Source organism: Anomalospiza imberbis, chromosome 1 (genome assembly GCF_031753505.1).
Source record: "Anomalospiza imberbis isolate Cuckoo-Finch-1a 21T00152 chromosome 1, ASM3175350v1, whole genome shotgun sequence".
Classification (NCBI taxonomy): Eukaryota; Metazoa; Chordata; class Aves; order Passeriformes; family Viduidae; genus Anomalospiza; species Anomalospiza imberbis.
The window spans coordinates 27,022,330-27,039,429 of NC_089681.1; the positions used below are offsets into that span (position 1 = coordinate 27,022,330).

The 17,100-nt window shown below is 39.3% G+C and overlaps 1 protein-coding gene across 4 annotated transcripts in view; it reads right to left on the reverse strand.

Annotated features, from left to right (window-relative positions):
* Window positions 1–16,762, reverse strand: part of WWP1 (WW domain containing E3 ubiquitin protein ligase 1) — a 57,315-nt gene extending 40,553 nt beyond the window's left edge. For 3 of the 4 annotated variants that reach the window (XM_068185528.1, XM_068185511.1, XM_068185534.1), the window contains exon 1: window positions 16,420–16,762. The gene's annotated coding sequence lies outside the window, so the exon portion shown is untranslated. Of the gene's footprint in view, window positions 1–15,282; window positions 15,946–16,419 lie in introns of those variants that run through there. The other variant, XM_068185520.1, reaches the window with a different exon arrangement.
* Window positions 16,763–17,100: the final 338 nt, after the last annotated feature.

The window sequence follows — 17,100 nt, forward strand, 5'->3', positions numbered from 1 at the left end:
AAGGGAACACTATGTCGTGGGGGCACTAATTACTGGTTTTTGGCATCATGGACAAACTTTTTTTTCCTCATCCCTAAATCCCTTTTTCTTTTCTCTCAAAACAAATGCACAGTTTGGCTCTTGAATATGTCAATTAAGGGTTAAAATCTTTGAGGTTATCTTTACATAATCTTAAAAAGAGGATTACATACAGCAATGTAAGTCACCATGTTTGTAGTTATAATCGTCCTGAAAATGAGGGGATTAATTCTGACAGGGCTACAATCACCACACATTCCCAAATATGAACTTGCTACACCTCTTTATTCAACCTCTAGATTAAACTTCGTTGGTCTGAAGGATGTGAATCTTTACTTTCAGAACTGTTTCATCAACACATACAAATACCACCCTCAGCCTCAAAATTCCTGGACAACAAAAATTCACTGAGAGACTCTGGAGAGCCCCATGAAGACCAGAGTGATCACAACCCTTCTTTCTAAACCACCCTCATCATACATAACTGTTACATCAACAGGAAGAGTAAAATCCAGTTATTAACTCCTACAGCTGATATTTTAATATTACTTCAGTTATATATATTATTTTGGGTAATTACAGATTGATTAGGACAAAATAAGACACAAGCAAATCCATGGAATGGACAACATAGAAGTCTGTTAAAAAAATTAAAGGATCATTTCCTAATTCATGTGAATCAACAGTTTCATGGAAATCAGTCTCATTAACAATAACAACATTTATAAAATTTACACTTCTGTGAACAATACTCTCCAAATCTCAAAATGCTATTAAAACATCAGAAATCAAAGGGAACAACAACAGTGAATATTTCATTTATTGATTTTTTTTATTCATTAGTAGAATAATTATCTATTCATAAAATTTAAGCAGGTATATTTTAAATCGCATTACTCATTTGGAAATGAGTGCATCTAGTGCAGGTATTTCTTGTAAAGCTGAAAGTTAAGAAGTATCACTAGAGCAGCAAACACACATTTATAAATTGCCTGATGCTGTGAACCAGTAATTGAGGAGATACTTAATAAAGAATCAAGGCACTCGGATAGAAAAGGGTACACCCACCAAGAGAGAAAACCATTTCCTTAATCATATGATACCACAAGAATCAAGCTAGGAATAAGACAAACAAAAGTACCAAGATAATACAGTCCAATTACCTGTGGTATCATTTCATAACATATGAAAAATCCCATCACAGAAAACAGTTATTTTTTTTTTCCACTTTAATTCATTACTGTAAAAAGATCAATTAATGCTAAAGGTTGGAGAAGTGAACAGTGACTTCAGGAGGTGTTAGAATTTCTGAACTTTAGCTGTTCTGATCTTCTGAATGTGAGGTATAGGAGGGAAAGATTCTAGGGAAACTCTGCCCATGGTAGAGCATGCAGGGTGACAAAGCAACCCTTTGTAAGTATCTTTCAGGAAAAGACAGCTGTGCCACTTTGTTGGGTAGCATAGAAAATCATTCACACTTCTAGTCCTGCCTCCAGGCACTCTTCTTCCACCAAAGAAACAAGGCTGGGGTGGCAAGAAGGGAGTTTCCGCACTGATGAAAATCAGCAAGTATAGGGTCAGAAGCAAGTTTCTTCATGTAAAAATAAGAAGAAAAAAAAGCAAAAATGTATTTTCTTATGTCACAAAACTTACCACAAATCAAATGCCACTTTAAGAAGCAATGGAAATACTTATCAGTAAGAGATGATACAAACACAAACCCCAGTAGGGCCTTCTGAGAACCACTGAACATTTGCTTCATGTTGAAGACAAAATTAATGTGTTCTTCACAAAAATATCATCTGTCTTCCTCCATTTGAGATGTTCTCTTCATCTAAGATTTACTATTTCAGGCCAATTCAGAATGTCCACAGTTCTACACTATTTACTGAACAAATATACAGTAATCAGGAATATACAGTGAGGCCCAATAAAAATTTTGATTTAGGTACAATGGACTAGGGATACAGACAAGACATCATGTAGGTATTAGCTTTAATTAATCTAAGCTAATGCTAAGGTATTAGCTGTAATTAAACAGCAATTAATTGGTGTATGGGGGAAGGGGGAGAAGAAAAAACAACCTTATTCCTGTGAATATTAGCTTCCAGTAAAAAGCTATATTCATGGACATCTTATACACTTAATGAAAATATTTGCTGGTTTGATTCCTTTCAATAGAATGCCAGAACTTAAAATACTCATAAAGCTGGCAAAATGGTACCTCGACATACTTCAGCCACTTAGAAGAACTCTTTCACATATGCACTCTGTTACACTCACTCTTAAGGAACCAAAATTGTCTGAACACAAGAACAAACTTAAAGGAAAATATTGCCTAGCTATACTATTGTTTTAATTATTTCACATTACACATCTTTCTAGCTGGCAAGGACTTTGAAAAGTGTACACCCAGCTGTAAACGAAGATATTGTAATAGTTAAGCAGGGAATAAGTCCCGCTTAAAATTACTAGAAGTTGCAAAAACATGGAAGAGATTTTTTTCAATGTCAAATAAAACCCTTGACAAGCTTCGGTTAATTGAAATTAAGTAAATGAATTGAACAAGAACTATGGAATAATGAAGCACCATTAAGCAGCAGGTGGGTTTTTTGTCATTCTTACGGACACACTGAAAGAAATGGTTCAGAGACAAAGCCCAGTAAACAGTGCTTCGATGTGTGACTCCTGCTAGACATATGAGAGAAAGCAAAGTCCAAATTACACAAACAGCTCTAACCTTTGATTTCTAATCTGGATGCCTTAACCTGAAAGTCTTGGATTCTTTCAAGTTAACTTAACAGATCTGTTTATATGACACTGAAATGTTATTTTTTTTTTTCACAGACTAAACCAAGTTCCACACCTTCTGGTATTCTGTTTTTGCCCTAAGCAGCCAATTCCCATACCTTTTCATCTGCATGAATTTAAACACTTCCTGTTTTTTAAACCACTTTTTTTTTTGTCATTGTTTTCACCTTTACTACCTTTAAACTTCAGTCCTATTATATTCTTGTCTTTGCATTTTATATCTACATAATTTAAATTTTTTCTGGGAGACATTTTAATTATTCAACACAAAAGTACACATGAAGGCCATATGTTACAAAATAAAAAATATTTATGAATGGAACAAAGTAGCATGCATGCTTACAATCAGGTTTTCTACCTATGTCTTAAAATTTGCATTAAGCTAAAGAACCTGAAACATTACAAATCCTAACTTATGTGATGGTATGCTCAATGAAGGAAAGATTATTAACTGTCAAAATCCCTGTGAAAACAATTTAAGCAATAGTTCTACGCTCAAAGTGAATGAAAAGATGGTACTAAATGTATTCAGAATCATAAAGTATAGAGTAAGTTTAATAATTAGCCAGAAAATTTGTAAGATGCAGTGAGTAGTACTGAACAGTCTCCTCAACTATGAGATACCATTTGTAAAAGTATTATTAATAGTAGCTTAAGTCATTGTTCAATAGCTTAGAAAATACTAGGAATGGAAATCATTTTTTTCCTGATCCTATAAAATAATGCTAAGAGCACTGATTTTACTTCTCACACAATGGAAACACACAATGACGGTACTTCTAGGACAGGATTGTAGTAAAGACCATTGTTTGTTGAACAACAACCTACTGCAAAACTTGAGTCAGACAAATACTGATGGACTGAAATGCAGGTCTCTACCTTAAATAAAAATCTAGGATAGTTTATAAAAATGCAAAGCTAACAACTTGAAACTATTTAACAGAATAGTTAGCTACTTATCAAGATCATAAGATTCCTTCAGATCCCTTTAGTACTTACTTCTTACTAATAGTTTTTCCAGTTCCTTAGGTATTGACGAGTTTAAAATATGTATGCTAAAAAATAAACCTATTCCATTGGGCACATAAATATTATCTATACAAACAGACCTGAAACCCGAAAGGACAGTAAAATGTACTGTTTGAAACATTTGTAACTGTAGGACATATGCTATGCTAATAGTGAATATTGGAAACTTTTTTTTTTTTTAAGTAGAGGTGATCCAGTGCCTTAATTATCTTGATGGCCTCGAATTAAACTCTCTCCAGCACATCCATGTCTTCTTTGTACTGAGTAGCCCAGTACTGGGCACAGCACTCCAGGTGTGACCTCACCACCAGTGCTGAATAAAAGGGAAGGACCACCTCCCTCAGCATGACAGAGATTCTTTGTCTAATGCAGCCCAGGAACCAGTCACCCTCTTTGCCCCCAAGGCATATTGCTGCATCATGTTCAACCTCATGTCCACCAGGACCCCCAGATACCTTCTGCCAGCAGAATGTTTTGCTTCTCCAGTTAAAATTCACAAGTACTACCAAAACCATCTTCAACTTACAATATCCCTCACTCCTTTATCTTAGAACAGCTTACAAGTATTCCCCAAAAAAATGAGAATTACTTGATAAGTCTGGAAAAGGACCCAAATTTGTTAATTAGTACTCAAACAAAACAAATGAAAAGAAAACTATGAGAATATTCTCATGCTTTCTGTTTTCATCAACATACTTTTGGGAGTAAATCTTCAGACCAGCCAGAAGAGTCAGGGGTATAGAAGCATTTAACTTCTCATCTTTTTGCCAAGGCCACAGTACATACTGGTGGGTATAGACAGAGTAGTGGCTTCCTTAGCATCTGCTTTCACAGAAGTAGAATTTCAGCTTCAGCACTCTCTTCCTCCAAGGTTTATGAGGCCTTGACAATAAGACAAAGCACTAGTTTTCCCTGACAGTAAACCAACACTTCTCCAGAGATACTTCAATGTCCCTGATACATTGTAAATATTTTGTTACTAAGTTCCAAGTTGCCAACCCAGCAGCAGACAGAGAGAGAACTGACCTGGAAAGGAAACTGTAACTCTTCTTAAAACACAGGACATCCTGAGATGGAAGAGACCCCTGAGGATCATCCTATCCAACTCCTGACTCCACACAGTGCAACACATAAGTTAAACATCTTTTAACATAAAGTCAAAAGTAACTCAGAGTACCGTCTGAATGCTTCCTGAACAGGATGGACTGCTCAGTTCCCAGGGCTGTGATATTACTGGTGTTTCTAACACTTGGTTGGATGAGTCCCATGGCTGGAGCACTGGGATGGAGTGCAACACGCTGTTCAGGAGCAATGAGCAGAGCAGGCAAGGTGGAGGAATTGCTCTGTTTGGGAGCAAGGGTTTGATTGCACAGCCTTACAGCTAGTGATGATATAATTGAGAGCTCCTGAGGGAGGATTAGGGGTATGGAAGAAAAGGAGTTGTTGCAGTGGGTGTCTACAACTGATACCCCAGCCAGGATATAATCATTGATGAATTATTCTCAAGGCAATTTAGGGGAAACCCATGAATTTGTAGCCTTTGCCCTTGTAAAATATTTCAATTAATATCAATCAGGAGCACCATACCACTGTGATGAGGAAGTCTTGACAATTCTTGAAGTCTGTAGGAGGTAACTTCTTGTCACAGGAACTCAGTGAGCCAACTAGAAAAGATGCCCTCCCAGACTTGTTATTTGTGAATACAGAAGGACTCGTAGGGGATGTGACAGTAGGTCACATGATCATGAAATGATCCTGTTTAATTTTATATCCTTCATTAAATGATCCTGTTTAATTGTATACCCTTCTAGGATAAGGCCACTGACCTTGTGGATGAAGGGAAGGTGGCAGATATAGTTCTGGATTTCAGCAAGGCTTTTGATACTGTTCCTCACAACATCCTTCCGGACAAGGCGCCCAACTGTGGGATGAGCAGGTTCATGGTATGCTCAGTGAAGTACTGTCTGAAGGGCAGAGCTCAAAGGGTTGTACCAAATGGGACTACATCTGACTGGTGACCAGTCCCAGTGCTCTTCCTCAAGGCTCAGTTCCAGGGCCAGTCCTGTTCAATATTTATATCAATGATCTGGATACTGGAGTTGAATGTACCAGTAGCAAGTCTGCTGACTGGAAACTGGGGAGGGAGGCGCTAATCTCCTCTCCAGGTCATTTAGTGACAGGACATGTAGGAATGGTTCAACGTTGAGTCAGGGGAAGTTCAAACCTGACATAAGAAAGTATTTCTTCTCTGAGAAGGTGGTCAAACACTGTAACAGGTTTCTTAGAGAGGTGGTCAGTGTTTAAGAGACATTCAGACAGTGCCCTTAACAACATAGTTTACCTTGCTGTCAGCCCTGACCTGCTCAGGGAGGTGGACTAGATGATCAGATGATCACTGTAGGTCCCTGCCAATTGAAATACTGTACTCTATTTTATTCTTGCAAACTGACAGCTTGGGGCCATGACTAATTCCCTGGGGAGCTTGTTCCAGTGCTTGACCCCACTTTTGAGCTCCTTTCCAACATATGCCATTCCATGATTCAGCATAGAATTTTTTAATAACCAACCAAACCAAAACAGTTTTAAGCAATTCCCTCACCTCCTATCACTGGACACCAGAAGATCAGCACCTCCTTATCTGTTCCCTGTCATAAGGGAGTTGTAGACAGCAATGACGTCACCTCTACATTTCATCTTCTCCAAGATGAGCAGACATAGTATCCTGACCTGCTCCTCATAAGTCATGCTCTCTATTCCTCCTTTGGACAAATTCTAACATTCTTCACACTGGGTCTGGTATACATATTATTGTATTTATCCTTCTTAAGCCAAGCTATATGCATTTTCTACCCCTCCACCTCAGAAACCAAATCTTCATCTACTCCTATTGATACAGAGAGCAAGCTATATACAAACAATATTTTCTGCATTTTTGCAAGTACATTGCTACAAATGACCATACAAATGCTACTGACCATTGTTAGAAATGCAGCAGAATTGATCCGTGCATTATCTATAATATATTACCAGCCTCACATAAGGGTCTAAGAAAAAATATAGTACCATTACAGAAGCTTACCAAAAGCTGTATTTCTGAGTGTTATGCAAGAGGCTCAGACAAATGACTATGTTTCCACTGCACACATCTGCCTGTTCTGCTCTGCCTTATACTTGGACCTTTTTAGCCTTGTTTTCCCAACCAAACATCACATGCATGATTCATACTGTCCTCCTGCCTCTTCCCCCTCTTACTTTCATCTCCATCCCTCAAAGTGAATCTGTTCACCACCACATCCAGTTAAAATAAACTGAGAAGTAATATCTTCTGAAACAACCCATGAGTTTCATAAAGTTCAATAGCATAGCAGAGGAAAGAGACACAATTTCATGTGCTCGCTGAGCAAAGGCTGCAGCCTGAGTTCAAGCTCTCTACACTGCCTGACTTAAAAGCTACACAAACACCACAGAAAGCTCTGAATCAGTCTAAGCTGCAGTAGTGCATAATGCCTTTTTTATTACAAGTAAGAAGGGTCTAGAACAGCACATGAAGCAAAGAATAGTAACTGTAAGAAAAGTCTTTATGGAACCTAGCTCCACTGCTACAGAGCAACTTACAGCAAAATATTTACAGTATGCACTGCTTGCGAATCTTAATCACAATGATGCTTCTAGGTCCTACCACAATGCCAAATAATGAAAAATACCACAACACCTCCTCTGTGTGTTATAGATAAAAAAACACACACAGTGAAACAAACAGAGTAAACAACTTCCAGGTTTCTTGAACAGAACAATGACAGTTAAAGGCCAACACATATGTCAAGAAATCAGGGTAGAATATTTTCTCCTTAATTCTAATATTTAGCTGAATAGTTCTCAAATCTGCCAGAGCATGCAATATGCTAGCTACACAAGCCTTTCTGGGTTGTCGTCTGTTATGGAGAATCCTAAATTATTGCTCATCAGACTTGCATCAAGAGCAATAAAGCAATATATTAAGATAGATTGTTAAAATATGGGCAGATTTTAATGTACCTACACTGCAGACAGAAAACTTTAACCCCTAGGTAAAGGTATACAGGTACTTCCCTATTGAACTACATAGGTAACCTATTTTCACCACATGGAAAATGGAGAAGTATGAGCTTCTGAACAGGCAGGGAGCCTGAGCACATACCAAGAGTGCCCAGATAGCTTATAAAATCCACTCACAGGAATTTGTGTCTGTCAGCACCACCTTATTAATTACGATAGCTTTAGCTGGTGTAAACACATCTCTACTGCAGCCATAGCAAAATTAGCAAACATGGAACAACTTTAAAGATGTTAACCAAGAGTGCTGCTGTTACTGTTACATCCCCCCCACTATGCTTTTATGGGATATGAAAAAAGGTGACTAAGGTATATCAATAATGGGAAATACATTATTACTGCTCCACAAAATAGTTTCCCACCCTCCCCATTGTTTTGGTAAGTCACAAAAAAACAGCAATTCAAAGAGGGGAAGAGAAGCCTACTTAGTGTTATGAGAAAGTGGCAGAAAGGGTTTTGCACAATTTTTGTCAGTAAGACATTCGATGTGATCCACCTCTCACCAGTAACTTTATCTCAAAAAATAGCTCAAAGAGGTATAAGTAGAATTCACTGCATGTTCTCACTCTCTTTTCTCTGAATATTTGATTTTTTAAAAGTGCTATGCAAGGCTCTTTCCAGCTGTCAATCTCAGCAGTGTTAAAACACTAAAACATGTCTGCCCTACTTCCACTCACAGACTGCACTAATCTTACCTAGTGCTACCTGAGAGCATTCAGCCAAGCATTTACTTTTTCAAAAATAGCCCTTCAGTCTCTACAGTGCTAGAGAATTCAACCTGATCCTTACCAAGGCTCTAAGCTGATGAATAATTCTCACGTCTTAAAACAAAGAGTTGCCTGTTTCTGCTAATTATTTTCCAATCCAATTTTAGTCTGAGTTAACCTGATGCCAAAATTTAACTACAAAAAAAAAAAATCACAAGTTGAGAACAAGAAAATTAATAAAACACAGGTCTTACTGGAAGGGCCCATAGTTTGACTTCTCAAGGGCCAATACTGAACCACAATAATACCCTGCATATTAAGTTTAACACATCATTACAAAAGCAACAGTGAATGAAAGCACACTCATGAAGGTCAGTATCCTTTCCAGAGAAAAGCGGAAGTCTAAGTTATAAAACTTAAAATGATTAACAGCTTATTCTTGAGAACAACATTGCCTTGAAAGCAGATGGCTACATAAAGTGCACAGAAAAGACCAGCTTCTCACTGAAGGATGTCAAGGTTATTCCCTAATTCAGGTTGATTTTCAAGGGACTTGTGGGGGATGATATTAAAGGAAAGACAAGCATCTTTTACCCACAAAATATACACTTGCAGGGTATGGTCAACACACAGGCCTGAAAGCATTAAAATGCTTAGTCATTCTCTAAGTCTTCATCCATATGAATCTCTCCTCCTCCTGCTGTCATTTCTTGTGCCTTCCCCAGTCGTACTGTACAGCTTTCAAGACAGGGCAGAACATGGGAAAGTTGAATAAATACACAAAGCATTCATTCAAGCTAGGAATGCACTGTGCACAGAAACAGTGGCATGATGACATTGTCTATTTTATTCTTTAGTCTATTCCTACATCTTCTATATCAACCTTTAGAAACACCAGTTTTTAAGCTGTGGAGTTTCACTAAACATCTGGAAAAATGTTCTTAGTTCCACTCTGTTATAAGGGAGGGATTCAAATACAAAATGTCCAAATATGCAGGAAAATAAGCCCAAAGTATATGTCTCTGCTAATAAAGATTTATTTAATCATTTTTGATTTCTTACAGCCTTTAAAGCTTTGAAACTGAAGCAACCAGCATGATAGATTTATACAAAAGAGACAAGAACAGCAACCAACTCTGAAAGTAGGCTGTCCCTGACAGTTATATTCAAAAAAACAAGCCAAAACATAAACGAACTGTAACAAAAAAAAAAAGGCTACAGTGGGCAGTCCAGACTAACTTGCTATTTGAAAGTATTTTAAAATGCATTTAGTGTATGTACTAAAGTACAATCTGTATGATCTTTTTTATTAAAATCCCTATTTCTTAACAATGGATTTTCTCCTTGTCTGTTTATTCCTTATTTTGAATCATACATCAATCAATGTCAACCAAACTGTGCAAGAATTACTTATTGATAGACTACCCTCCATAACTTTTCAAAGTATGCTCTAACACCTCTTTGTTTAGTTGTATGACACAGGATTAAAAGCATGGGCTGAAAGCTATATTTAATACATTTCATATTTAGGGTTCTGTGGGCCACTGCTAAGAGGCCTCTCTTCACTTTTTTTTAATACTAAAAATTAACAACATTTTTCATTTTATTTGCACAGAAGCTGTACTACTCCAATAGTTTTCTCCTCAATTAGTTGTATTTTCCTGATCAAACACTGAATACAAACAACAAAGAAACCCAACAGTTCATTTGTAAAATACCTAGCAGATTCCCAAAACCATTTTCCATAGAATAGTAACAAATATGCTTATGTAAGTAATATAAAAATAGCATGTAAGCTCAAATATGTTATATTCTGAACACATTCCAACATTTAGATTTTTACTCCATTCCTGATGGGACATTTCTGTAAAACAATTTTTAACTATGTTTGGTTCTTGTTACCAAATACTTCAATACACCTCACTTTGAGGAATAGTTGTAGCTACTCTTCCCAACACACATTAGGTCTCCTATGTTAACACAAAAATGTACCTATCACCAAATATTATACTACCCACTGTTATTTCCGTCTGAAATTCAACTTTCACTACTCAATAAATAATTTCACTACCTAAAGATTTTGGCAGTTCATTAGCAGAAGACTTTTCATCACGTTATGAACTAAGATTCCAAACAGTTTTCTTTCCCACAGCTACTCCCTTAACAATGCAGCTTAATTCACTATCCCACAACAACATTTTCTCAGCAATCTCTTGCAAGATATTCAGCCAGGGATTTATTTTATTTTGGAATGACATACAGATATCAGTCTTCCACTAGATTTTCAATAGTATCTGATTTTTTCCTCTCCTTCTAACTGGCATCTTGAAGTCAAAACACATCTTCTTTTTCTTTCCTTTTTTTTTTTTTTTAAGCTCAGAATCTTTTCAGCTACTAAGAAAGAAAAGTGATCGCCTTTTTAAAAGATAACACTGTACAAAGTTAACTGGAAGTGGAAAATAAATTGTGCCAAGAATGCGGGAAAAAAGGGAACTGAAATTTAAGAAGAAGCAGCTTCTACACTTCTAACCTGAGGAGAAAAAGGAAGTTTTCCAATCCTATTACTATTAATCTTCTATTGAGCTTTCCTCTTACATTTTATTTTGCTTTTTAATTGTTATATTTACAAACACAATTTTATGTCATCACAGATGCTAGGAAATACAAAAGAGAATAGTGTACGTAATTTTGGTACACCAGTTAATAAAAAAAAGGTCAGCTTTCAGGACTAAGATATCATGACCTGTTCAGCAGTTTTACTTCATCCTTATAAACAACAAACAAAAGTTTTTCAGAATTTCTCAAGAACTACCACAGCACTCTGTTTCAAAACTGGATATGTTTTATTTTTTCAATTCTGATGCCAAAGCATATTGTGCAATTTTACAGATTATCAATTTTATCTTTCCTGTTTACTTTAGCCCATTCTAAAACTACAACCTATTTGATTTGATTTATACTGAGAAATTTCTGGCTACCTTGAAATGCACATACAATCCAAAGCCCTATTGTATTTTTCACCCACCTCTATGAGGAACAGATAAAAGTTTTTAGTTGCTTCCTTTTTTAAAGGATTCTTCTGATAACCTCCAGCTCCATTCAGATCTTATAGCAAAAGATCTGGGTTAAAAACCCCAGTAATGAGAAATGTATGCAGAGTATCCTGTTTACTGCTCTCTGTGCTCACAGAAGCACAGAAGAGAGCTCTCCTCTGCCCACTTCAGGCTGCAAGGTGAAGACACTTAAATGCATAAACAAGAATTATTTTGCTGCTTATCTTTAGAATCCAACTTCCTCTTCTCATCAGTTTTTAAATTGCTTTCTTCTATCTTCAAGGCAACATCCTGCAAAATAAGCCTAAAATCCTGATGGAATTGAAATAGATGGGAGTAATTCTATGCTGTTTGAACTACTTGAGTAGTCAGTTACTAATATGCATTTGCATTCTCAATGCCATTTACACATAAGATAAATCAAGAGATTGTCCTACTGTGTAACAGATAATTTTATTCGGAAAAAAGTATTCAAGTTTTGAACAGGTTACATTTAAGTATGCTCAGATGCTAGCCATTTAAAGCAGAACATAAGCATATCTAACATACTCCAATGGAATGAAAAATGGTGGTTAATAAAAACCAAAGAACGTAATCTGCTTTGTTAAACACATGCTTCACTCCAATTTTATTGATGACTGCATTTTAGTCAAAAGCTATTATAAAGTAACACAATCAGCTCAGTAAATTTCAGTTGACTCTTCAAAATCCATAGAATTTATAAGTTAAATCCAAAGCCATACTCTCTTTTAACAGGATTTTAAAAGTGATTTTTTTAACACTACTGAATTATCAAACTGTACATTAGAATAACAATTTACACAGTCCTCAACACTGACTGAAGGGAGAGGGAATCAAAATATATTTGTTTCTTTGTCATAGAACTACAGCAGAACAGTCATGTAAATCTGCAATGACTAACTTCTTCTTACTATATGTGCAATAATTAGTAGACCTATATGTAAAAGAAGCCTAAAGGTTTTCCTGACATACTTTCCCTGCAATGCTAAGAAATTATTAAAAAACAAACAAACAAATAAAAAAAACCCCCTAGCACTCTCCCCTGTAAGCAATTCTGACATCCTATAACCACTCTGACAGCTGACGGCTTCCCTGGAACCTCCAGTGTTTCTCTCTAAAGCAACAATACACTTGGAAAATAGAGCTAAACTTAAATACGCTTCTGATTAAACTAGCAGGTCCTCAAACACAGCACATACATATTGCAAGCAGTAGTAATTAGAGTTTTTCACGTACAAAAAGCAATTAAAGACAAAAACTGCCTCTTACTCTCTCTTAAAGGTACCATAGTAGATTTCAGCAAAAACTGTGCCATGTCAGTGTTCTACAGGGAAGAGTGGCAGGGTGGGGAAAGAAGGTGCACCACTCTTAAGACTTCTTTTTTACAAGCCTTTGGAATGCCTCTTCTGGACACTCCCAACTCCTGCTGATAAGTACAGGAGAGTTCTCTTTCCAGCTATATTATTGTTCTTCAAGAAAACAGTGGTGACACCTTCTGTATTTCCAATGATCCTTACCTATGGCCACATTATGTAACCACAGGAGAACTCCAGCACACTACAGTAAATCTGAATGAACACTGACACAGAAAGTGGCCTACTAATGCAACAGCAACAAACTTTGAAAGAAGGACCTGGATGTAACCAGCTCTTACTGCTTGCACTGGGACACAGACCCAAGAATATAGAAGAGTGTCACTATGTATTGCATAACTCAGAATTCAAAGGAAGAGTTCAGCAGTTCTGGTTTTCAAGTTTTGCAAGGACAGGAAAAATAACAGGATTTTTGCTAATATGACACTACCATAGAAACTGGGGGATCCTGCCCCAGTTTACATACTTTATTACAGACACACTGGAGCAGCTTTTCTGATTTTGAGTCACTATGCAACTGATTTTCTGGCAGAGACAGAAGGGTTTTTTCATTTTTTTTTTTTTTTAATTCAGGGGAATGTTACACTTTGCAGAAGCAGGCAAGTGCAGTACAAGCCTTGCCTAAAAGAACATTTTTTATAAGTAGCTTCACTCCTTTTCAGTCCTTTGGAAGAGTCTTTTTAACACAGCAAAAAGTAACTTACAAGAATCACTTAAAGACAGCTTGCAGCAAGCACTTATTTTGGTTATCACTCCATTCATTACCTCACCTAGCCTTCGCACTTCATTATCTCAACTCAATTCTAAAATGAACTTGTGGGTTTTTGTGGGGGATTTAGGTTGCAGGGTTTTTTTTAAGCTAACAATGAGTATTTGCTCTAAGTGCATAAAGAGAAAGAAGCCATTTCCAATTAACAGACATGGCTTAGGTCATGATATTTCCAATCATGGCACCTTAGTTTTTAAGTCTAATATTTTAATGGCATAAGAAGTACGAAGAAATTGAATGTGATACCAACTCCCTGTTGTAGATCCTTACTCCTGATTCTTCCTGTCCAAAACCCAGAAGGAATCTCTTTCCCCACACACATTCTTTCATGAAAAACAACGGGGAAGTGGGTAGAAATTCCAACTTATCAAAATTTCCAACTTCATACTGAAAAATAAAAAGGAAGATGAAAAGCAGTAAAACTAGCAGATATTTCTCCTTCCAAGGGTTACACAGACTCAAGAAAAGGGGTTGGCTTTGAACGTCATCAGTATTCCTGTGATTTAAGAAGCACTTGTAGGCAAAATGATTATTTAAACTTTATTGAAAAAACCCTTTAACAAATACATACTGGCTGACTTACAGTGGTTTTTTCACTGATATTTAGCAATAAACGCAAACTATTTTATAAACAAAAATAATCCGTATTCTTTTGGTAACAAAGTGTCCCGTACCAAGAGAATAAATCAGTCCCAAACCTCTCAAGCTTTCAAGTATAATTTTGTATTTAAGGGAATTATTCTACAGTGTCATTGGGGAAAGTCCACAGATAGTACCAAGCTGCTCAAGCTAGAAACATTTACAGGACTAGACCTTTAAAATACAGCTCAAAATACACACTGAAGAGGTGATAAAGGGATTCTGAACCCACAAGTTCACAAGCAGCATCACCCAAAAATATTTCCAGTTGCCCCATTTGAAAGCATCTTTGTCATGAATCCAAGTAAATTGTGCTTTTGCAGCTGTAAAATTTTTCTCAAAAGGATAAAAAATTCTCAGATTTTCTTCTCTAAGTAAATTTATTTCATCTTTATTAGTATTCAAATCGACCAGAAATAGTTATTCAGTTTAGACCTGGACCAACACAGACTCAGATAAGACAGTATAGAATTTTTTTTTTTAAATATACAACCAGTTAAAGTTAGTAAAGCATTATCACAGCCAATATCAGTCCCTTTGTTTCTATATTGCAGAGATTAAACCAGTACACCAATTTTAAGAGTAGACTTATTACTATGAAGATCATACTGTCTTTTACAGGTATGACCATATATAACCCAGCTACCTGCAGTCAGTGAATGCATCTCATAGTAAACCAGTATTATTAAACTTGCATAACCTGAGTTTTTTTCAGTGCACAGCATCCTGATTACTTTGTGTAAGATACAGCTGCCCTGTGAAAATGCAACCTTTTTTTACAGTTTCATCCAAACATCGAAGAGCTCCCATTAAAATGATTAGATGGTGTTAAGGCCTTTTCTCTCTTTGATGTATAGTTTAAACATTTATAGATCTGGAAGCAGAGCTAGATCATCCTAGTTAAACTGGGATGAGAATTGGTATCATTCCAAAAATAAGACAACTACAAATAAAATCAAGTAAATAAACACACCGAGTTGTAACATTTTGCAACAACATAAACAAAGATAAACGACACAAACAGGCCTTTTGAGGTCTTCAATTCACACAGTCTGCTCAGGCAAACACCCATCACAGGGACCCCGAGAGACGAGCAGACACCTATAACCTGAGCGCTGACCGAGAACACCTCGTGTTCCCTGCGCCTGGCACCGTGAGGGGCGACAGCAGCGCAGCGAGGAGGGGACACGGCTCCTCACCTCCTCCCTCCCCGGCTTCACCAAAGGAAGGTGAACATAAACCTAACAATATCCTTCTCCTCTGCTTTCAGCCCGCACATAAGCAAGCCAGAGCTGGCCGTGGAGCTGCCTCACTGACTCCTAGCCACTAAAGCCTCTCGCAATCCACTCAGCGTTGACACAGGTCACGACTCAGCCCGCAGTCACCCTCGCAAAGGCCGTAGACAGGAATAAACAAGGTTATTCGCCTGACACCGGACACCGGCGACACTCCCCCTCCCTCTCCCCCGGCCCCACAGAAACACAGGCTCACCATAGCCCCGACCCTCCCTCCCCTCGCCAGGTGCGGGCCCAGAGGCCCTCAGCCCTGTCCAGACGCGAGCCAGAGTGGGAGACGGCAGGGAAGCAGCAATTCTCCGAACAACATGTGGGGCATCGAGAGGGGAGAAGCAACAGCCACCGCCCCCCGCCAGTAGAGCCCGAGGGGCGCGACGAGTAGAAGCGCCGGAAAAGAGAGACCGAGACCTCACTACGGCTCCCTTCGCCATTTTAGCCCCCACGCCCATTCCCCTCTTCCCCGCCCCTCGGTGACAGGGGCAGATCGCACCCGTCCGGCGCCCACCCCGCCGGCTGCCCACGGCCGAGCGGCGGCGAGGACGGCAGCCGTGCTTCTGCCGGGCCAGACCGCAAACCAAAGCGGCTGCGGCACAGCCTGTTTTGTGCCCTTACCGTGGCTCGCAGCCTCACAGCTGCTGCCGCCTCCTTCTCCTTCCTCCCACCTTTCTCTTCTTCTTCTTCTTCTTCGCTTCCTCGCCGCCGCGGCGGCTCCTCACCCCTCCGCGCCGCGCTCCGCCGCCGCCGCCGCGCAGAATGATGCCATCTCACAGCGGCATCGGCGGCTCCCGCACAACAGCCCTCCTCCCGCCCCTCCCGGCACCGCTCCCGCTGCTCCCGCCGGGCGCCCCCGACGGCCGGGCCAGCCTCGTGCGCGCGCCCGGGGCACGGGCAGCAGGAACTTGTGGAGCTGGAGCCGGAGCCGCTGGAGCCGCCCCGGCGGGAGGGCCCAGTCGGGACCGAGCAGTGCGCAGCGGCGGTGGGAGGGAAGAGGCGAGCCTGAACCGAGGCTCTTCAAAGGGGACAGGGCTTATTCCTAGCGCCTGCCCCGGGCTGAACCAAGTTGGGCGCCGCGGCGGGGAGAAGAGCCGAGAGCACGGAATCGACTTCGGGGGAGGCGGGGCCGGGCTGCAGCCCAGGGGCACGGTCCGCGGGACAGAGCCTGCTGGGGCAGGATAAAGAGGGCTCCTGCAAGTCGCTGTCCCCCGGCAAGGCTCCTCTGCGGCGCTGAGAGCCAGCACACCCCGGTGCGGTGCGAGCGATAAAGGCGAGGGGTGTCTCCTCCACCGCCTCCCG